This window comes from Emys orbicularis, chromosome 22 (genome assembly GCF_028017835.1).
Source record: "Emys orbicularis isolate rEmyOrb1 chromosome 22, rEmyOrb1.hap1, whole genome shotgun sequence".
Lineage (NCBI taxonomy): Eukaryota > Metazoa > Chordata > Testudines > Emydidae > Emys > Emys orbicularis.
The window spans coordinates 13,019,713-13,043,879 of NC_088704.1; the positions used below are offsets into that span (position 1 = coordinate 13,019,713).

A 24,167-nucleotide genomic window follows, 5' to 3' on the forward strand; every position below is an offset into this window, starting at 1 on the left:
TGACAGTGAGTAGATCTTTTCAGAAACACATTGAGTCCCAGCAAATGGGTCAGTTTTCAGAGCTATTCCTTAGCTTGCCTGTAAAATTCAGTCTTGTCTGGAGTTAGTCCCTACTGAATAGCTTAAGTATAAAAACACATTGTAACTTTAAAAAAAAAAAAAAAAAAAAAAAAAAGACTGTTTGTAGAAAGACAGGATTTCAGACAAACTGTTCCCAAAAAATCCAAAATGAGAGTACACATACCAACATTCGCTGCCTGCATGTTTGCTCTGGACATGAATGAATGCCATTGTATCTCTGAGTGTTGGTTGGCAAACAATGGAAGCCCTGTTGGGAGTCTTCTGGAGTAATTTAACCTCGTGTATTGAAAAGACAGGGAAGCACTAGGAAATGGCAGTGAGAGGCCCACTCTGTGACCTCTTGCTGTTGCCCAGGATGTATCGACTACAAGCTACCATTATTTCCCCACATTTCTGGGGCAGCATGAAATAGGTTGTAAGTAGAAACAAACAGCCCCAATCATAATCCTGGTCTATGCTATAACTAAATCAGAGGCGTCAGTTGCAATGCTGTTTTCTCGTGACCTGCTTACCACATGGTTAAAAGCTGTAGTGCAAATGGGGCCCGTGTGGCCAGAATTAGGTTAAAACCCAGGACAAACTCAGAGTTTAGGTGGAGCAAAATAAAACCTCATACTGTCCAGGTCTTAGCCTGGTTCTGGAAGACAATTTGGTCCTGTGCGCACTACAGCTTTTTACTGTGACAATCAGGCCTCTGACTCAGTTGGTATAGACTAAATAGGGCTTACAGCATTTGCTTTTGTAGATGGGTAGTGGTTGCTTCTTAGTCCAAATGGAAGAACTGTACTTGGTGCTTTAGATGTGTATTCCATTCATTGTTCTTGTAACTGTAAAATATCTGTGCACACTGGTTCTGTACATTCAATAGTGGGGATCATTCAAACAGTTACAATACAGGCAGTATTACTTTCTAGCTCAGTATCTGTAAATACTTCATGCCAATTTGAGCAGGAAATCTTTTTTCACTGGTGAGTTTTGCTTGACTACTTATTGAAGGCGTATGTGCCAGGTCTTCCTCTCAGTTTAAATTTGGATGTTGACCTAATGATACCAGGAGCTGTAGATGTTTCTCTAACAGCCTTTCATGCAATCTTCCTTCTCCTTTTAGCGCTGCTTATATCTGAACCTTTTCTCCAGCCATAAGAACATTTCTCAGATGCACATTTTACAGCTCTGTATCAGCTAGGATTTATTTTCCTTTCTACAGAAGAAAATAAGCTTGTCCAATTCCTTATCAGGTTCAGTCTGTCCTGCACCTGGATGCCAGAATCCTAAGTTTTCCTTATCGCAGTACATCTGGAGAGATTGTGTTTCCACTGATACAGTTTTATTACTTCTAGCTCATACAGAGAATTAATTTCACTTTAATCCTGTACAACTTAGATTCCGACATTTGATGAAGATTGTTATATTTTTTCCCCTTTTGACTAGCTGTTTTAGATACAAACTATCCCTTCCCTTCCTCCACATTTAAAGCTTTTAAAAAAAAAAGGGGGGGGGGAAAGTATATGAAATATCATTGGCAAATGGAACAGCTGGCTGAGAGTAGAGCGACATACTATTATTATACAGTACCCCACAGAGAAAGCGTGACTGTGGAAATCTGATGTGTTCATGAGTCACAGACGCAGTCAGTCCCCATTCTAACAAGCTTTTGATAGAGACAGAAATCTGGTAAGAGAAGAAATCTACCCTTTATTTCTTAGAAATTCTATGTATACTGAAATCATTTTTCTGATAAAAATTAGTTCCTTTATTAAATAAATGAAAGCTATTTACAGAATGGAATGATTAAATGCAGGGATTTGTTAGCATTGTAGTAGGGTAAATTATAAAGTAAGAAGGAATAAAGATTTTCAACTGTATAGTTAAGGAGGTGAGTGTGTGTGTCCAAGAGCTTTTAGCACCAGATAATATTCTGATCTTCCTAGGAGGTGGTACTTCATTTTTTGGTGACTCTTCAAACTGTTTGTTACTATAGAAGCAGTTTCCTCTCTGTGTTCAGAGTTGTTGCTGTGTGAGTGAAAGCAACTTTCTAAAAGCTTAACATCTTTAATTTTAGTTAGTTACTGCGGCCTCATGGGAAATCTTGACAACTTGCGAGTTTTCCTGAACATTGTTTATCTCCTTGCTCCTTACCTGAAATATTTGATTTCTATAGCAACCAGTTTTGCTGTCAAAGAGAGAGTGGTGACTTAAGATGGGCAAAGATCAGACAGAATTTAAAGAAAAATTGATCCTGTTTTCATGTAACTGCCCCTAATTATAAAAATTAAGAAGGGCAAATACTGAAAAAAGATAATATTTAGAATTGTTTCTAAACTAATAATGGTTCATGAATATCAGATGCTTTCAATCCAGAGTATGAGATTATGAAACTTTGGGACAAATTAATTTAAAGTAAAAGCAGGTATAATTCTGTTGACATCAGTAGAGTTGTGCCTGCTTCAACGAGCACTGAAATTGAACCCACAGTTTTCAGGACATCCTTCTCTGATGCACTCTGTGGAACATTAGAGTTTTACTTTTAAAAAGGGGATGATATTTTAGTAGGTTTCTACCAAACTATAGATTTGGTAGAAAATCAAACAATAGTTTTTTCAATTTAATGAAGTGTTTTTCTTATCTAAATTTACACAAATAATCCACTACAGTGTTGAAAACCCAAATGCTATATATACACTGCAGCTATCTAATGAGACTAGACAGTGATGTTGACTATAAATCGTAAGTAAAACTGGACCAGTCCAGTTTGTTTGGATAGTGTATAAAGTGTAATAAATAAATCCTAAACAAACATCATGAAGGATGAAAAGGTAAATGAGGCTTTGACTAATTCCTTTAGTTGTAAACTAAGGTTGTAATAAATAACCAGGAAGGGATTTCAAAAATAAAATGTTTATTTTGATAGACATGTTTCTAAAAGCCACTACCTTAATGAAAAAAACACATAAATCAATAGAGGCAAAACAATCCTCTTTTTTTAGGTGAGATCCTTAGTCCATAATATCACAACTTTTTGTTTTGGTGTCTGGGACAGTATTATCTTCACTCACACAAAGGCTGCTGTAGCTTCACAGCTGAGAAAGCAGCTTATTAAAGGGCATTATGGACAGTCTAAAATTATTGAAAACAAAACAGTCCATGGGGACTTTAACCTTCCTCTCCTCTGTCTTTTACTCTGCTCATTACTGGTGCTAAATAACTCTCCGCTTCCCCTCCCGAAATGCTTACAGCATTAATATGTAAATGAAATCTTTCAGAGTTCCCACAGATTCCAGTGAGCTTACTGTATGGCAACATGAAAATCGCTTCCCTTCTCTCCAGTACTAGAAAGGAGGTCTTAATTGCTAAAAGAAATGCTATTTTATATTTTAATTGATTTGCAAAAACTTGTGGGTTTCTTAAAGCCTCCATTCTACAGGAAGGTGCAAGATTGCTATCAAAATGGCTCCCTTACTCCGTATATTTGTGTGTTAGGTATGTGGGAGCAAGAGTGGATTTTTAATAAACACTAGTCATAGACTATCTTTTATAATTCAAGAGAGGTTCCCTACAGTGATGTTCAGTGCACTTAGTGATGAAATGTTCCAAACATGATTAGGAAGGACATGAACATTGAATTTGTCGAGTGGAAGCTTCCTCTCTTGTGTTTTTTGTCTCAAAGCATTCTGAATTCTCTGTTTGGGGGGGAGGGGGAGACTTTTCCCACTCCCCAAACAATAAAATATGAATTGCTGCAACAGAATTATTTACTGTGATGAAAGGTAGAGAAGGATGTAGATGGGTCTACCTTTTGTTTTTTTCCCCCCAGAAGTTCCCTGATTTAGGAAGGTAAAGGTGAGATGGGACGCATGCCAAAAGAGACTTCAAGATTAACTGTCAAAATCGTTGCAGGATACTGTGGGCTAAGCAGACATGCCTGGTCACAGTTTGGGTGGGGTCAAAAATGTGTATCTTAACCCTTGGGTTGGGGCCTTCCCACAGAATGCCTTAGCCATCGATGTAATTTACAAAGGAAGACAATGACACTATGTTCTACTTACATGTTGGCTACACAAACTATTTCTCTAAGACAGGGCCAGCTTTAGCAGGTGCGGGGCCCCACGCTGGGATGCAAATTGTCTCGTGCCGCCCTCTCTCTGCCCCATTGGATCCCTCCCCAAATCCCTGCCCTGGCCCCGCCCCCCAGCCCTGCCCCCTCACTGCCCCATTGGATCCCTCCCCAAATCCCCGCCCTGGCCCTGCATCTTCCCCAAGCACGCCGCATTCCTTCTCCTCACCCCTCCCTCCCAGACTTGCGCTGATCAGCTGTATGGCGGCGCAAGCGCTGGAGGGAGGGGGGAGAAGCAGGACGCGGCTTTTTTTTTTTTTTCCCGCTCCGCCGGCAGCCCCGGACGTTGCGGGGCCCTCTTAGGCACGAGGCCCCATTCCGGGGAATCAGCTTAAAGCCGGCCCTACTCTAAGAGATCCACTTTTTAAATGGCTACAGTAATATCAGAGAGACATCACAAAGTAATCATGTTACTTAGAAGTGTGCTATATTAAACATTGTCCCTAGTGATCTTGGTATCATGACTCCACCAGTACCCTATCCCTGATGCTTCTGTAGGTGGTGAAGATAAACACTTTGTCAAGAGTTTGCCAGAGCCTGGTGCCCCATAGAGCAGGCTTAGCTCAGGTTTTACTGAAAACAAATTAACATTGAACTAAGACTAGCTAGCTAGGCATTAAAGTCCACAACAGAAACAGTAGTCCTTCATAGAGGTACAACGCATACACTGTCCTGGGTAGGCCTTGACCATGCCAGATCACTTGTGTTATGGTAGACACAACCTTGTTTCACCCAGAACTGGCCCCTAGTAGAACCAGCCAACTGTTTTCATCTGAGCTGCTGGGCCCTGATTGGCCGCTGCCGGCTCTTGGCCCTTCTAGGTGTGGGAGGACCAAGTCTCACTCGTTTTTCCTGTGGCTGATCATGTGAGGCCTCTCTAGGCAACCTGGGGGGCTGGAGGATGGTCTGAATTCAGTGCTCTTCCTTTTTCAGCATTACTACTACTTTGGGTGGGGCGTGCCACAGTAGAAGGGCCTCCAGTAGGGGGCAGCAAGTGCCTGGAATGCCCCCTCATATCCATGTTCCAATATTATGGTAATCATTTGCTCAGCTAGGAAAGCATTAGACTGAACATCTAAACGTTTTTCTTCAATCCTGCGTTTTAGCAAAGTGTTTCCTCTTCACATCATCATCTTTTAATAAAAAACGTCTGGAGGAAAGGATGGTCTTGTAGTTAATAATTCACAGGCCTTGGACTCAGGAAATCTGGGTTCTGTTCCTGGCTCTGCAGTAGACTCAGTGTGTGACCTCCAGGCAAATCACTCATTCTCTGTCTCATTTTTCCCCTTCTGTAAAATGTGGATTTTAATACTTACATGTTTCATGGTGTGAGGTTAAATCATTGTTTGTAAAGTGCTTTGAAGATTAAAAGCATTATATATGTTTATCATTTTTCTTCTAAAGCCAGAATTATAAAATGCAAACAGCTGTAAACCTGGCAGTTCAGCTGCCCAAAGTTCATTTTGGTCATATATAATTTTTCATTTTTAAATCTTTTTTCTTTGTAGGGCTAGTGTGGTGGTTGTAGGATCAGAAAGAAAAGGGACAGGGAAAAAATTGCTTCTATGAATACTTTTGTGTGTGTCTTCCTTCCCTTCCTCCCCCTGTTGTTTTCCTCTTGTTCATGGGTGATCTTGAATGGAAAAGTAACAAATTGTCATTTGTATTACCATTAAAGGAAAAATATAAAATTCATCGAAGAGATCTCTTAAGAACCCATCATGTTATCTCAGCTGAGGAAAATCTATTTCAGTTGGGTAGGGAATTTTGTGTTAGTGTTACGGCCTTTTTAGCTGCTGCCTTAGTAGGATGTTATTAGTGGTAGAAATAGTAGGCAAATTAAAACTTATCCCTTTATCTTTTTCAGTCACTGTGCAAACCCTTTACCACACTGATTTTATGTTTCTCCCCATCCTGTCCAGAGAAAAATAATTGCCTATTGAAAATTAAAAAAGCTGTAAATGTCACCTAGATGCTGTTCCCTACTTTCCCGCCTTCCTTCTCTTCTCTGTCTCTCTCCCTCATCCAGTCCTGGAGAAAGCCTCTCTGCTTATTAGGGAATAAATGCCCCTTTCTGTTTTGTGTCTACTTAGCCACCAATTATTAAGATAAGTAAGAGTGCTCCCATGCTGAGCTCTTTAGTAGGATCCATGGAAGAAGCTGACATTTTGCTTTGGTACAAGATACTCAAGCTCCCCTCTGTCCTAGAAGTCCTCAACACAGTTGGTCTAGTCGTGCCTGGGGTCTGCAACTGTTTCATCATTATAGCTCATTATAGCAAGTTCTGAGCAGTGCTGTGGCCTTTTAGTTAGAGGAGTGAATATCTTCTTGTGAATCCAACTAGCCCGCATCTTCCACACCCTTCCTTTCTCCTCTGGCAGACCCTGCCCCTTTCCATAAATATGGACATCATAAAAGGTCACAGGGAGCAATGAATTTGTTTAAGTAATTTCTTTGTGATGACTTTTTTGTTTCTTGAGATATTACCAGTTCCATGTCCTGTGTGAGATAGCAGTAGGCCTCCATGGCTAGAAACAAGACCTGTTCTCAGTGGAGAGGGAATTCTAGTAGTCTTGATATGTTAGGAAGCAAAGTCAATCCCAAACATAAGTAAATTGGGAATTCCCTTCTCCCCTTATCCTCTTCCAAAACTAACAGCCTGATACACAGAAAACTGTACAGGCAGTTGTCTGACTCTGTTGCCTCAGATCTCTCTTTTCTAAGAAGCTTTATGCCATAATTATTTAAGACTTTAAAGAGAGAACCAAGGAAATGTTGGCCTGGATCACAGCAACCTTAGGAGAAACAAATTTGTTATTAACAAATAACAGCCAAAGCAGAGAATGACAGTCGATTCACCACTGGAGTAGTAAGAAAACTGTCTCATTAACTCAAGTAAAAACTTCCAGAGCTGCTACTGTCTTATGCAAGGGAATGTCTAAGTATTATAATACATTGCATAGCTATGCCTTCTTCCCTGGGAGGATCTCAAAGTATAAGCATTTAATTATAATTGTGGTAGGTAAGATCAGGAAACAGGCACAGAGAATGAAAGTGACTTGCCCATAACTGCTTGGTGACTCAGGTACATAGGTGGGAACAGAAGCCAAGATGCCTCATTCGGTGCTCTAACCACTAGATTTTACTACCTATATAAATTCAACATTTGACATCTGTTATAAATGAACTTACAATCAAAGACTGTAGAAATCTTATTAGTCCTCATGAGAGGCTCCTTCTGGCCTCTGCAGGAGGAAGGCTTTACCACAGTGCCACCAAAAATGCCTAGCTTGAGTCAAATGCTGTAATCACATAGGCTTTAGATTAGCCAGTTTAGCACATATATTCTGCCTTGTCTGCCCTAGACTTTTACAACATGTTAGTTAGAATAAGTAAGCCAATGTTCTAACATACCTTTAAATCCTAGTATAGACAAAACCCTTGATAGGTGATTATATTTTCCTATTTCATGAAAATTTCCTTCAGTGTAAAACACAACCTTACACAAACAAGGTCACATTTTTCAAGAGGGGACCCATAATTTTTGGTGCCTGAGTTTTTGTGTTTCCAATTTGACACATTTTGGACCTGATTTTCAGAAGCACTAAGCACCTAAAACTCCCAACTGCAGTCCCAAGGTGTCTCATGTTGGATATCAAAAATGTGAGCATCCAAAACAATATGCTACTTTTGAAAATATAGCTACAAATAAGTAGGTTTGGAAATGGAGATTTAAGGCCAAGAGGTATAGTAATATACATGGTATACAATATCATGTGCTTAGCTGAAATCCCTATGCTACGCTGGAACCATGGGGTAAATTAAGGATAGAGTTTTAATCAGCTCAGAATTTTTTGATTTTGTGATTTTTTTCTAGTCATGGAAATTTCTTTCCATCATTCAGAAGACTGGTTTAACCTCTTTACTAATAAAACAAAATATTCAATACCCAGTTTTCAACAGGCCTCCAAAAATGGGTCTATAATGATTGCAAGTGCTTTGTTCTGCCTGGGGTTTTCCCCTTGCAAATTTTGTTGGCACACAGTCCTTAATATATAAGTAATAAAGCTTTTCTTCTGATTGTCAAACTGGCATCCTAACAAGATGGAGACCATTTGCAGTGCCTGATATTAAATCCCTGTGCCGTTGGTAAGTCAGTATCTAGCAAGATAATGACTTCAGTCAGGAGGGTTGTAAATATAAAATTTTATGTGGAAACAACATTTTATTTTAAAATACAATTAACAGATGAGACTGAGGGGAAAAGAGGATTCTCAGCATCTGAACTTTAAGCACAGATTTCATAACAAAATGGGATTTTAAGCCCTACCCTTGTACTAAACAGCCAGTGGTGCATGTCTTTTTTTGCCCACCTCATATAATCTTTCTGGGAATTTCTAGTGCACCCATCACAGTGGAATCTAAGCACTAAGTAGTGCAGCAAAGGCTGCTGAATTATTTAATTTGAGATATTAAATATTGTTCTGACATAGTATAGAGGCAATGCCAGAACTCTGCTAGCCACTAGTCATGAAAAATTCTGAGATCACTCTTGATCCCAGCTTGGCTACAATAATGTCCCCAAAGACGGAAATTAATAATACCTTGGGTGGCCCTGAAAGTGACCAGCACATCCCTTGGGGAGGGGTGGGGGGTGGCAGGGGGTCTCCACGTGTTGTCCCTGCCCGCAGGCACTGCCCCCGCAGCTCCTATTGGCCACAGTTTCTGACAAATGGGAGCTGCAGGGGTAGGGCATGGAGACCCCCTGACCTCTCCCAGGGGCCGCAGGGACATGCTGGCCACTTCCAGGAGCGGCGCAGAGCCAGGGCAGGTAGGAAGCCTGCCTTAGCCCCACTGCATCAGACTTTTAGCACCTAAAATCTCCCGGTTTGGCACTGGGAGGTGGGGAAGAGTTGAGGGAGGGGGAGGAGTTGGTCAGCGGGGCCTGCGGACCCCTTAGAGTACCCTCAGGGATCCCCAGGGGTCTTCGGACCCCAGTTTGAGAAATGCTGCTTTAGAGAATTAAGCATCACAACATCCTTCCAATATTGATAAACTTTATTATCCCCATTTTGTGGATGGAGAAACCCAGGCATGATAGAGACTGGTTTTCAGAGGCACAGAGCATCCATATCTTCCATAGCCCAGGTGGAGTTGTAGGTGCTTAGCACTTCTGAAAATCAGGCCCTAAATGACTTGCCCAAGTGAGTGGCAGAGCTGGCAAGAGAAGCCTGGTCTCCTGATTGCCTGTCTTGTGCTTTATAAATAATAGGATGGCAAACTGGCAAGTTGCCTAGTAGCAAAAGGTCTGTAAGATCTTAAAACCTGTAAAACTCAGTGATCCCAAAACTCAAAATTGTTGTTGGAGATAGTAGGGGAGAAGGGAGCGAATTGTTTTGAACCCATCATTTTAAGAAGAGGACCTTGAGAATTCCCAAAAGGTCCCCAAAACACTACAGATCCCTCACTAAAAAGCTTTCTAGAGGTATGCATTTCAACCTGGGTGCTACACTGATACTATATAAAATTGCTATAGGATATGTTACACAACCAAGCAATCAAATGAGGATAGGAGAGCTAGAGCCTGTACAGTATTTTATTTTTAAATTACACTTTGCCCATAAATGCCTTCAGAAGCAAATCCATCCCATTACAAATGAGAAAATTGTTTCATTGTGGAGCTGCCAACTCCTCACTACCATAAAGTACTTTTGGATCTTTCCCTCAGACTCATGTACTGTGCTAATTAACATTATTCCAACTGGAGGATCCCAGAGCGATGCTTCCGCATTTTTCTTTCCAGTTTTTGTTGGTGCTCTCATGTTCTTTCCTTAAATAATTAATAATCATTACTGCCTGCTGTGCAGTATGTATGTGCTGGTAATAATCTCAGAACCCATCATGTTTGCACCATTTCTGTTCCTGTCTGCAGCTTGGGTTTGCTCTTTGGAAGGGCTTTCATGTTAAGACCTTCATTAACTGGCAGTGGGGTACAGATTTCAGTGTCATTAAGCTTTGATGTCATTAAATAAACTGTCAAAGGACAGGCCACTCATTTAATTGCTCTGACTATTTTTATGTAATTGAGATAAAATATAAAATAGAATAAAGATATATTTACTAAGTAACACTTAACACTTATAACCCTTTTCATCTAAATAATTTTATAAATGCTTAGACCCAGATCTTCAAAGGCATTTAGGCACTGAACTCCGAATGGTTTAAATGGGAATTGGGCACCTAAATACCTTTGAGCCTTAACTCAGTGTTCCCCCAACTCCTATGTGTGGAAGGTAAGTAAGCAACTTAACCACAAAAGAAATCAGTGTCAGAGCGAGTCTCAGAGTATCAGAACTGAGATTTTTGTCTTCCAGTTTTGTGTTAACTTCTCTCATCAGTCAAAATCTCCATCCTACTTTTACTGAAAAAATATCAGTTAACAATTTTCATTAAACTATGCATCCCAGTGATTGACACTTTTTGTAGCGCTACAGGATTCAGTCATTCTGGCTGCATTAACAGTTGGACATGAACACCTACAGTAGTCTGTTAGTAGTTTAAGCTTGTGCCATATTTATTTGGAAACATAATTTTCCCAAGGCATGAGATTTGACTTTTGACTTTATATCGTAGCTACTTCAGAATGGCTCAATGGCCATGTGACTTCCTCTTAAAATTATAGGAGTTGAAGGTTGTGGCATCTGTGCTCAGAAAAGCAATTTCTCATAGATTTGCAAAAAAGACCTATTACTTGAATGTCACAATAATTTGGGCATTCTTAATATATCAGTTTCTTGGCAAGGTTAGAACATAGCTGGTTATGGTGTCTGTATTTTAGTCTTAGTGAAATGTGTTTTAATACTGGGCTGAAGATACTGTAATAGCTAGGGCCCTACCAAATTCACGGCCATGAAAAACGCATCATGGACCATGAAATCTGGTCTTCTGTGTGCTTTTACCCTATACTGTACAGATTTGATGGGGGAGACCAGCATTTCTCAAATTGGGGGTCCTGACCCAAAAGGGAGTTGCAGGGGGGTGGCAAGGTTATTTTAAGGGGGTCATGGTATTGCCACCCTTACTTCTGCACTGCCTTTAGAGCTGGGTGGCTGGAGAGCAGTGACTGTTGGCCAGGCGCCCAGCTCTGAAGGCAACGCCCCACCCATAGCAGCACAGAAGTAAGCGTGGCAATACCATACCATGCCACTCTTACTGTTGCGCTGCTGCCTTCAGAGCCGGGTGGCCGGAGAGTCGTGGCTGCTGACTGAGGGCCCAGCTCTTCAGGCAGCAGCACAGAAGTAAAGGTGGCCATACCATACCATGCCATCCTTACTTCTGTGCTGCTGCTGGCGGCAGAGCTGGGCTCCTGGCCATCAGCCACTGCTTTCCAGCTGTCCAGCTCTGAAGGCAATACCGCCACCAGCAGCAGCACTGCAGAAGTAAGGGTAGCAGTACCACAACACCCCCTACAATAACCTCGTGACACCGCTTTCCCCCCTCCCCCCACAACTCCTTTTTGGGTCAGGACTCCTATAATTATAACACTGTGAAATGTCAGATTTAAATAGCTGAAATCATGAAATTTACCATTTAAAAAATCCTATGACAGTGAAATTGACCAAAATGGACTGTGAATTTGGTAGGGCCCTAGTAATAGCACAACCACATCCGGCTGAGTAGGATGGTTAGAGGGAAGGTGAGGATGAGTCCACAACATCGCCTGGCACTGCTTTATAATGTCAGAGTCTGATTTATAATATCTGTCCTAACAAGGTGGGTGTCTAACTTCATACCAGGACGTGGACTTAGAGCCAACTCTGCTAACAGTACTAACCTTTCAGCAAGAAGCTTAAATGATAGTATCAGTGGATTCCTGCCTGTACTAGCAACCTTGCAATGAGCCGGTGTTTAGTCCACTCCTGTTCTTCCTTCCCTAAACTCCAGTTCTTACCGTCTCCTCCCTACTGCTTTTGCCTCCCTCCCCTTTCTCAGACTGACTCCTCCCTTAGGCGTGTTGTCCACACCCCTTTCTCACTGGCTCCTCCTGCTGAATCATTGACCACACCCTTTCTTCTAGTTCTAACCTCCCACCCCCTTCCCAGCCAGCCATCCCCCTACATTTTAACTCCTCCCACTGGTTATTTGGCCACTTACACCCCACTCCTTTACAATTCTGCCCTCTCGTCTTAGTTTTAATCCCATTCCTAGTCCTTTGGCTATTCCCTATGCTGGGCTCCCCCCTTCCCCTGGGTTTAAACTCATTTTGCCCCCCCTCCCCGTTAATTGGTCCCGCCCCTTGCCTCTAGCTCCACCCCAAACGTGGCCACACCCCTTTCCACCTCTCTGGCCCCTCCCTTCCCTATGGCTCTAACTCCTCCTCCTTTGCCACGATGGCCCCACCCCCAGGTTCTGAGGCCGCCCTTTGCCCCTCCCCCCTCGGGTTGTGCCTGAGGCGCCACCGCTGCCCTGGGCGCTGGGACGCGGCGGGACCCTCCCCCGGAGCCGCCCAGGCGCCTCCCTCCCTGGGCCGCCGCGGTGAGTCACGACGGAGGAGGCGGCCGCTCTCGCTCGCTTTCGTTCTGCCGCGGCTCCGGATCAGGCCCCCGCTCCTGCTGTCGCCGCCGCCCGTCCCGCCGGGATCCAGCCGCCCGTTCGCCTGCCCCGGGCGGTCTGGCCCCGCACCCAGGTGAGCACCGCCTGCCTGCGGGCCCGGGACTCCGCACCCGCCCGCCCTTTGTTCCCGGGGCTCGGGCTGCTGTAACAAAGGGAGCTGGGCCGGGCCGGGAGCCGCTTGGTGCGAGGGAGCCTGGGGGCCAGCCCCCCACTGCCCCTGTCCCGGGCCCCTCTGCCAGACCCGTCACCCCCCGCCCGGGTCCCGCTCCGCCTGGCCTCCTCAGCTCCAGCCCCCCGCACCACCTTCTCCCCTTCCTGGGGCCTTCCCTCCACCCCAGGGCTGCCCCAGGCCCCCTCCTGGGGCTGCCCCGCTCCGCTCCTCACCCAGGGCGCCTCTCCGCTTCCCCGTTCGCTGCCTCCGTCCTCTAGGGCTCCCCCAGGCCCCTCCACCCCTTTCTCGGGGCTCCCTGCTAGGCTCCAGGCCCTCCCCAGGGGGGGCCCCGAATCCCCCCTGCGCTCTGCTCTCGGGGCACCCGGACCCGCCCTTCTCGAGGCTGGTCTCAGCGCCCCTCCCAGGACATTCCTCTGCAGAGTCCCCCGTCCGCTTGGTCCTCCCTTACCTGCACTGAATCCCTGCCCTCCTCCATCCTCCCCGATCCCCTCACCTCGCTACTCTGCCCCACGCAACCTTCCCCACTGAGGAGACTGACTGGTTCCGCCCCAGCCAGAGCTGCCTGGCGAGATAGTCACAGTCGTAAACTGACTGATGAAGATGACACTTCGCTTTCGGTCAGGTCGTATAGCCGATAGCTACCGTCGCCAACGTGCTCTGCAGCCTTTTACTCTCCCTTCTCTCTCCTTCTGCTGGTGGTGCAAAAAATCTTAACAACTGCTGCTGTGGAAGGTTGGGTAATAGCATGTGATTTCTGTCTGCCTTGAGTCCAAGTGGTTTTAGGCATTCATGTCTTTTAAACCCCAACTAGTAATGGATACTTAGTCACCACAGTCTTTTAAAATAGATATGGTATTTTGCTTTACTTCCTGACTGCTATATAGTGTTTCTGTGCACTATTAAACAGCTGTTATGTCCTACCCCAGAAGTGACTGCATTTCTGTGGCAGGTGAGGTAATTCCCACATAAAGCTGATTAATGTGCTTTAAAATCTTCAAAATGACAGGTGGGGAATAAAATTTTAATAAACTGAGCACTTAAGCTTACAGCAGTGTATTCCATGCAATCTGTTCATGTGTATAGTATGCCTTATAAAAGTTACACCCAGCGTCATAGCTGGTAGAGACAAATACGGTAATTTAGATTGAATGGCATACAGGTAGAAGAAATTTGAAGAGCTTCATTGTGAGGCTCCAGGAAGTATTTAATAGAGATTGAGATGGAATTTAGTTGCAGATAATGTCTGTATAACCTTGAATGTTAATAGATGTGCTCTTGATCATTTCTGTTAAAGTAACATATCATTGCAGGGTGCACAATGTTATGGTAGCCTTAGGCCTGAGCCAGTGATGCAGTTGCAGTAGGGTTCTGTGCTTCCAGGGGTCTGTTCCTGTACCACATGCATGCAACTGGACTCCCAGCACCATCTATTCTGCTTCCACTCTTCTGACTTTGGTAGGCTTCAGTAGAGACTTCATTCCCCAGCTTCCTGCTCCCCAGTTGAATATTGAGGATAAAGGTGGACATCTGTTGGCTCACAATATATTTTTTTCTTCACTTTGATGGTAGACAGCTGCTTGTGACAGGGACAATGAATGATACTCCGTAGAGCAAATCATTGTCAGAGGCCAGGGAGAGAGGTATGTCAGTAGCTGAAATACTGTTTCTGCTCTGGGAAATGGATAAGAAATTAGTTTGGGCTCTGCTTGCCATCTAAATGTACTTTATAAACACATTTCTGGTACACGCTGAGGAAAAGTAAAAGCCACGTCATTTTGTGGACTGTATAGATACTCTGTTGTGGGACAGAAGAATAGAATAGTTTGCTCTTTTGTGGAGGGTCTTTTTGAGGATTTCTGAGCTCTTGACAAACTAATTAAATAAGCTTTATAATGCTCATATGAGGCGAGGTAAGGTATCCCTTTCTTACAAATGGGGCAAGTGTGCAAAAACTGAGACACAAAGAAGTTAGGTGATTTGCTTAGTCTTTTGAGCTAATCAGGCTACATCATAGTTTTCAAAAATCTGCAGGATTACTGGCTTTGAATCAAGTACTGTAGAAAGTTAGACAGCTACTGTCCTGTTATACCCAAACAGCTATCTTTTCTGATAAATATTGAGGGGAGCACAGTTTAGTGTATATAAAGTAAAAATTACCTTTAGGTAGCCCACTAAACTACTATGTTGTGCATTAATTTCTCTAGCTTTGGTATTTTATTGCCAGTGTCTGACATGAAGTGTGTATTGATGGATAGCCAGTAAATTGTCATGGATTGGACGTGCATCACTGTAATTTAGTGTAAATCCACTTACTTTGAAAATAGAAATATTGAGGTGTGTGTATGTATAAAACTTTTTCATACTATACCTTTACATAAACAGACTTATCAACCACAAAGCTAGTGCCCTATTCTCATCCTTCCTTTTGCCTCTGCCAAATTGGCATAGATGGAACACAGTAACGGATGTGCTGTAGAAACCCTGAAGTGGTTTCATGATGCTATAAGCTTGAAAAAGTGTTTGTTCTTTGATATTATTTGCAGCATTTTTGTAAAAATTAGTAGATTCCAGAGTATAACTGTAGCATTTGTATGTGTGGATTTCTGTACTCTTTCAGTTGATGTAAGCACATGTTAATTGGATAAATCTAAGTAGCGGCTTCTAGAATTAAAAAATAAATCATGAAGTGGCAATGAGAGAAAGGGAGACTTAAGTGAGTTAACTGAATATATATAAGCTGGCCATTTAAAGTGCTTGGGTCCTCATAAAAACTATTGTGAAATAAACTATTTAAAAATGTAGCGTCATTAAAATACAGATTTCAGCAAAATCCTGAAAACACCTCAAAGTGGGCAGAGATTGAGATTTCCAGTGGAAACCCATTCAATATTCTGGGGATGGCACCCACAACATTTACATGAATCATGTTTGTCATCTTCCTGGACACGTAATTATTTATTTATTTGTTATTGCAGTAGCACCTAGGTCCCCTAGTTATGGACCAGGAATCCATTGTGCTAGGAGCTGTACAAACACAGAGTAAAAAGTACAGTCCCTGCCGCCAAAAAGGAGAATGGAGCAATTCTGCCTGATAGTGATGCATGTGCTTTAGGACCTCATTCAGAAGGGAGAGGAGTATTTTTTTAAATGTAAGTGTCTGGAGTTTCTGCCAATGTTGAATGTTCATTACAAGAAATAATTGGTTAATGACTGTACAGTACTTTAAAGATATGAAGTGATATTTTTAGTATTAAGTAGTAGTATTAGGGGAATGTGAAAGGCAAGTTCTGAATGAAACCCATATATGATATCTATACATCTGTTATTTACAAATTTAATTGCCTTGTGTGACTTTTTTTTTTCTCCCCCTTGTTGTTCCCAGTATATGTCATTCTGCACTTCTTGTTTTGCAAGGAACAGAGACAGGACTACAAGAAATTTTATTTATTTCCCCTCCCTCCCCCAACAGCAAAAACCATCTCAAATTTCAAATGCTTCTAGTATTAAATGTAAGTTCAAAACAGTATCATAGATGTATATCATATTATGTGGCAAATATAATGTCCATCAGGGGTTTGCATACACATGGTTATTCTTATAAAATATTAAAGAATGGTAGGTGCAAAGGAAACAACTCGTGTAAAATAAATTGGTCATGGCTATTTGCTATGAAATGCTGTTGAGTTGCTAACATCTCTAAAGTTTCATTATCATCTGGAATTAGAACCTTTCTGTAAAATGTAAATCTATTCAATTTTTTAAAAAAATTTTCATTTATACATCCAATATTATTTAAATAGAAAGTAGCCATCTTCATAGACTGACCTAGTTTGCGATGCCAGAAATACAGCTCAGCATTGAGTGCATATGGGAGGCAAGAGACTTTCAAAACCCACTGTTGAATTTATTTAGAAAAAATTCATTACAGCTTTCTTCTTAACAACTTTGATAGCTCCTGAACATTTTCCATTTATTCAGATGCTGCCTTGCATTTCCTCTGTTGCAAACTGTTATCAGATTGGATTTCTAGCTGAGAGGTATCAGTAAAATAGCAGCTGTCACTGATACACCAGCACCAGTCATGGAGTTGAGATGCTGAAACAGTAACTGGTCCTTGTAGTAACTATTTTGAAAAACATTTTAAAAATAGTAAAATCCTTATGGTTATGCTGAATATTTATATAATGGGGAGTCAATAGAACAGGAAGATGTGCAGGAAATTAATTAGACAGTGAAAGTGTTGAGTAATTGAGATATTTCTGTATTTGCAAATGTAATACTTTAAATACTAAAACTAATAGGTCATGTTTTTAATTTTGAAGTACTGTCTACTATGGCATGCTCCTCTAGAATGCTATCTGTGGCTGAATAGGCCTACTATAAACCACAAAGTCTGAAACACATAATAAATAGAGGCTTACAAGAGATAAAAACAATATTTAACATTTAGTAGTTTCTACTGAACACTCTAAAAGAAACAGTTCTTCCTGTCTCTTCCCCCCACAAGATAATTAGATTAATCAAGATCCTTCCTTTGTCCCCAAGTATCATGCAGAGTGCTTCTTACAAAGAAATGCATATATAAATATTTAGGTGTGCTGTTTAAGATATTATCTAATAATCTTACACCCTAACTTACATATTGCATGAGAACTATACATCCTTCATATTTAAGGAACCAGTTTTGGAAACCCATTGTAAATGGCCTCTTCTGTGTCTCTCACAAAACTTTGAGACTATGCTCTATTTTCTGTCTTTTCAGTTTAAGAATTTTGATTTGCTGAGACATGAAGTGTGAGCATTAATTTCAGCCCTGATCCAAGAAAGCATGTTTAACTTAAATGGTACTATGCACATACTTAAAGCTAACTGAGCTACTCATGTGCCTAAGTTAATCACCTGCTTAAGGTTTATGTAGTATTTACAGGTTAAGAGAAAGCAAGGACCAGAAACAATTCTCCTTGGTAATTTTATAGAGCGAGCACTTCTGAGGAGCCGGGATTAACTCTGGGTTTGTGTTGGCCAAAGAAATATAAGATGGTGTTGCATATTGCATACTGCAGAGAATTAGAAATGAGGATTCCTTTGTTCTGTTCACTGCTCTGCATTTGACTTTGTATATGATGAGTTGGACAAATGCTGAAAATACTTTGAATATCGGTTTGAATTTTTAAGCTAGTTTAAGTATTTGGCTTTTTTGTGCCTCTTTTGCATTCACTTTCTGTGAATATTCTATAAATGAACTTCATAGACATGAATATTAGCAAAAAAATGAATTTAAAACTAATATGACTGGAAGCAGATTTTGTATTGAAAAACTATTCAATAGTATAAATCTTGAATTTCAGATTTTCTCTTGACTATTTAAAATTCTCTTGGGTTGTCACATAAGTCACCAGTCAGAGAACAGAAATAATAAAACTTGACTTGCGTAAGTAACTAACATCACTAAATATTAAAAATTTGCATGGGCTCTTTGCAGATTTGCTGCCCAAGAGTTATTTATCAGAAATTCTACATTTTCTCAATTTGTTAGAGAATAATTAACAGAAAAATAGAAAAAAAAATTGTCAATTTTTTAATTATCTGCTTAGCTCTGTTTGTCACCTTAGGCAAGTCAAGCTGAGTCACACAGAGCTTTCTTATCTTTCTATAAAATAATAAACTACCCTGTAAGAATGTTGTGAGATTTAGTGTTAATACGGCCGCTGCACTCATAAGGCCTGATTCAAAGTCCACTGAAATAATTGGGCATCTTTTCATTAACTTTATGGGCCTGATTCAGAGCTCACTAGTGCTTTTCATTACACAAGTCCCACCATGTACTCTATGGCAAACATGACCTACATTTTTTTAGTAAGCTCTCTCCAGTGCTGCAAACTGAAAATACTGCAGCAGCAAAACAATAAGTGGAGGTCTTTAATTAAAATATGAAAGAATAATACCACCAGCACAATATTCTCTGGTATTTAATATATACATTTAATTTTAGGTGGTCCCTCAATTATCAATGAGACAAATTTTGTTTTGAATGCTGATAACTTAATTGCAAATTGTGGGGGAGTGGGGGGTGGGGTTGTATAGTTAGGGGATAAGAGACTGTGGGATAAACACAATAGTTGGATGCTTCTGCTAAAATGTCTAGTAGTGATACAGATACTAAAAATATATTTATTGTCTTATAAGTTTTGACACCCAGATTGAGATGAGTTGGGAGTGTTTATATCTCTGAGCTGCTTTTTTTGGCTGTCAGCAGATTCTGGAAACTACTCATCAGTCTATGCAGGATTCGCATTTGGAAGATTTTCCTTCAGTCCTGGAAGCTAGAGATTTTTTTTTTAATGAAAACGTAACCAGTGATGCAAAACTTACAGTAATGTATTGATTCAGCATTAAATTTCACAGCAACTGAAATGCATGGGGCCCTGATTACACAGTAGTTTACTCTGAACTGTGGAAGATTTCTCTTGTATAATAGTACTTGTGATTATTGTCTTAACCAAAAACAAAACAGTATGTTATATCTAACCATCATTCTACCTAAAATATTGAACTTGTAATGGTGAAAAAACTTAGCTTTTGACCCTAACTACATCATTTCTGAGGGACAGATTATAAAGTTGATAATGTTCTTAATGGTTATAACTAATATAGTAACTAATATAGTAACCTCCATCTAGTTTTTCCCTTCAGCTGGGAATTTCGCTTCTAGAGATAGTCTGTAATTATGCTAAATTGTTTGGGATATGCAAAAAGCCTGCTAGAATCTCATTGGATTTTCCCCCTTATGTGATATGGTTACACTGTAACAGTTGATCAGTAAAACCTCTTAAACAATAACTAATTTGAGAGCTCAAAACAAATCTCATTAAACACTTGCAAAAATATCTGCCTTGTATCAAGTGTGTGGGTTAATGGTCCCAGGGTTTCTGAAACACTTATTATAATTACTGATGTATAATAGCATTTTGGTTAAGCTGCTTACGTTGGTTGATCGGGTATGTACTCTTGGTTCTGTATCCCTCTTCTTTGCTGTGGGTTAGGGGTGCAATCTATCTGGTAAATGCTCTGCTTCAGATGCCTCTATATATCACAGAGGCCCCATCAGTCTTCTTGAAAAGCGTTCAGTGTTAATCCCTGACTAAATCAAACTTTTGGGACAGTTGAGCATGGAGTCCCATATGCAGCACAGTCTAGTTATTTTCTTTACTGATGTGAGTATATTCTCAGCCTCTTAGCGGCCTGTCTTTCTCACAGTCTCCAAGATTGGCTCCAATGCAATAAATTCAGTATTGATTGGGGCACTGTTTAATCCACTGACACTGAAAGTTTTTAGGGGTTATTTTTTTACAGCCCATATGTTAATAGGTTTCTGCTAAGGGGAAAATTCTGTTGTCAAGCTAATGAGTTCATTGAGATTATTTCACAGTTTAGTGCTAATATAACTAACTTTTCACATACAAGACTGTGTCTAGGAAGGAAGGAAATTGCATCCCTGCTTCCTGAGAAACAGGGAGCCCCTTGAGGGCAAGATTTCCTTCCCTGCAATCCCACCTTCTATCAAAAAACCTTACATAGCATAAAATTACAACAAATGAAAAACTACAGATGGTAAAACATCTGCATCAAAACCAATATGTAATTAAGAGTTTGTGTTTTGAATTTGTGGATGGTAGAAGTCTTACTTGTGAAAAGGATGACAAGGAATCAAATCCCTTTCTTCTCCACCTCTTCTCTCCCCCCTTCCCCCCCAATAAATCCCTTTGAAAACTGGGCTAGTTCATTTAATGATCTAATAAACAAAATGGAAAGTTTGAGGCTGTTTCTGCTGCTTTTTTAACAGAAGCTTCAAAGAGAGTAAGAAGGCAGGAAAATTGCTTGCATAAACTAACTATGGCATTAACACAGACCAATTTATAACATGCAGGAAAAAATATTTCATATGGAGTACATTCTTGGTAAGATCCTTGGAGCAGGGAACTGTTTTGCATAGAGCAAAGTATGATGTTAGTGCTATCCAAATAATAAGGGGGTATAAATGGTCTATGCTGCAACTGGCTACAACACATTCACCTGCAATATAATTGTGCTAGGTAAATCATTAAATTGTTATAGATTTTGAAATCTAAATAAAAAATTAATTATTGTGAATAATGTCTATTTGGCTTGAAATCTAGATCTGAACATAGAAAATAATACTAGACTAGTTCTCCACTAGTGCAGTCTTGATTGCTGATGTTTTCTTCCTAGTTCACCTTCTGGCCAGTAAAGAATAGCCTAATGGAGCTGGAAATCACCTACACTTAGGCCATTCATACATATCTATATCAAGTCCTGTAGTATACTTTGATACATATATGTGGTAGGCTTGTTTTGATTAAGCTCATTGTGAAAAAATTACATTTTACTTATTCAATAAGTGTGTAGAGTGGCCTAGCAGATGGTCAATTTGTCCATTGCGACAATGGGCCAGTTCTTTATCGCTAGGCCTACTACATGGAGTTAAAGTATTGACACCATGTGAATGGTGGTTGCTATTGCTAGTGCTCTGGCTTCTGTGTAATAAATAGCAGCTTCATGCATATAGACTGGATTCTTCTGAAGAAAAGGTTCATAAGTCTTTAGACGTAAGAGCCTCGGTTTTTTTTTTTTTACTGCTTTGAGTCTAGCACTTACTAGCTCTTGTAAAGCCTCAAGTGAAAGATCCTCTCCTTGGAAATGTGAGAGAATTCAGGGACAAAGATGACTAAGTCCATTATGAGTTATGTGACCACAGTTGTCGGTTTTGATCTCCATATGAAAATTCTTCCTTTAGCCCCTGAATCAGTTTCTGAAATATGTTCCCTAAGATGACTGCCAAATGATTAGTACCCCAGAATACATGGGTGGATACATTACAGTTGCCTCAAGGGCATCAACAAGAACTTGAAGTAGGTATCCTCTTTTGGGACTGAAGAATAAAGTTGTGAAAAAATTATTTCACATTAAATTCAAACTTTTAAAGTTAGGGATCTTTGAGATCCTGAAAAGGCAGCTCAAGGTTCTCTTTGATGGAGTCCACAACAACATGTGGAGTAACTTTGTGGTCTGCAGTTGGAAATCTTTTTTCTCAAAAAGCAGTGGGAAATTATGGGGGTTGAGGTGGTTCACACAAGGAGATTTAGTTTCTTCATTTTGTCAACTTTTTTTGAACTGTGAAACAATAAGAAAACTGAATTTCAAGAGTTTACAAGAGTAAGGTAACTGTGGGCTTCAATATGTTAAGTCTGGTCCCTTGAGAAATTAAGAAAAAGAGGCACCGTAACTGGTTACAACTAAAGTTCTGGGGTACGTCTCATTTTTTTTACATTCTGTATAGTTTCTGCTAGGTATCTGTCTTCCTATCCTACATCTTTGTACTGTTCCATATAAAACCACGAATCATCTAATGTTCTTGCAAGAAGTTCTGTCATTTGGCAGAGATGAAGGTTCTTTCCGACTTCTAACAAACAAGTACTAAACTATCATGAGAAATGAGTCCTAGCAACATCTTATTTTTCCATCTTTCATAGAATCATAGAAATGTAGGGCTGGAAGGGACTTTCAGAATACGTCATGCCTGGGTCCCCCCCGTGCTGTGGCAGGGCCAAGTAAACCTAGACCATCCCTGTCTAACCCGTTTTTAAAAATCTCCAATGATGGGGATTCCTCCATCTCCCTTGGAAGTCTGTTCCAGAGCTTAACTACCCTTATAGTTAATTTTTTTCCTAATATCTAACCTAAATCTTCTGTGCTGCAGATTACGCCCCTTACTTCTTGTCCTACATGGACATGTAGAGCAATTGATCACTGTCCTCTTTATAACAGCCCTTAACATATTTGAAGACTGAGCAGAGATCTGATAAGTCTTCTTTTCTCAGGATTAAACATGCCCAGTTTTTTTAACCTTTCCTCACAGGTCAGGTTTTCTAAATCTTTTATCATTTTTGTTGCTGTCCTCTGGACTCTCTCCAATTTGTCCATGTTTCCTAAAGTGTGGCTCCCAGAATTGGACACAGTACTCCAGCTGAGGCCTCACTAGTGCTGAGTAGAGTGGGACAATCAGCTCGCGTCTTACATATGACACTCCTGTTAATATACTCCAGAATATTAGCTTTCTGAGATACTAGTTTTATAGACTTCTTATTTCCAAATTAGTATGTCTTGGTTTGTTTCATTTTGAGTTAATATGATGATAATATCTGTTAACTTGGGCATTAGTTGAAAAATGTAAATCTACTTTAATGCCTGTACAAAATGCTTTTACTTAAAGGCATGTGTTCTGGGAGTGAATTAAAGTGCCTAATTCTTTCTATTTTCAGCATACCTTTAGAGATCCTACCAAGACTTGGCTAGTGTGTAGTAAAAAAGAATAAATAATTTGCTTTCTTACAGTGCATAAATGTTTATATAAACATATTGACAGTAAAATGTATATAATCCTAAATACAGGTAAATGCATAATATTTTTGTAACCACTGTCACCCCTTCCATCCTATTGTTTGCTGTCACTTGCGTCATCTTTTCTAAAATTGTATTGCTTGTAAATTTTTCAAGGAGGGTACTGTATCTCTCTTTTTTTTTTAATCCGTCTGTAAAGCCGCTAGTTCATTTTTGATAATGTAAAAAGAATTATAATATTAAGTGGAGTTATATAACCGGTATATCTTATTTACTCACTATAGCCTTAAATGCTTTGGTCACCGAGGGCAGGTCTATGCTACATTGGCACAGCTGCAGCATGTCCAGTGAAGACGCTCTATGCTGATGGGAGAGTGCTCTCCCATCAGCATAATTACTCCACCTCCATGAGAGGTGGAAGCTATGTCCGTGAGAGAATGCTCTCCTGCTGACATAGCACCAGTGTGGATGGCGCTTAAGTCACTTGGGGGTGTCTTTTTCTAATGTAAGTTAGATTGAGTTAAGCGGTAGCGTAGACGTGCCCTGAGACTGGTGAATCTCATGTAACTTCCCATTCTTTTGTATACTCTGATTCCTATACCTTTATCCTAGGAATTTATTTTTCCCTCTTTCTTAAGAGGTTGAGGATATTTACAAAGTAATCCACAGAAAGGACTCCCATAGAATGTTCTTTTGCTGCTTAATGTATAATTATTTTTACAGATGTAACTCTTTCTCAAATGTGCTACTGGTCATTAAGATGAGCAG

At 40.6% G+C, this 24,167-nt stretch overlaps 1 protein-coding gene across 1 annotated transcript in view; it reads left to right on the plus strand.

The window, feature by feature from the left end:
• Positions 1-12,754: 12,754 nt before the first annotated feature.
• CTNNBIP1 (catenin beta interacting protein 1) overlaps positions 12,755-24,167 on the plus strand; it is a 54,301-nt gene continuing 42,888 nt past the window's right edge. The window contains exon 1 of the mRNA XM_065421475.1: positions 12,755-12,881. The gene's annotated coding sequence lies outside the window, so the exon portion shown is untranslated. The remainder of the gene's footprint in view (positions 12,882-24,167) is intronic.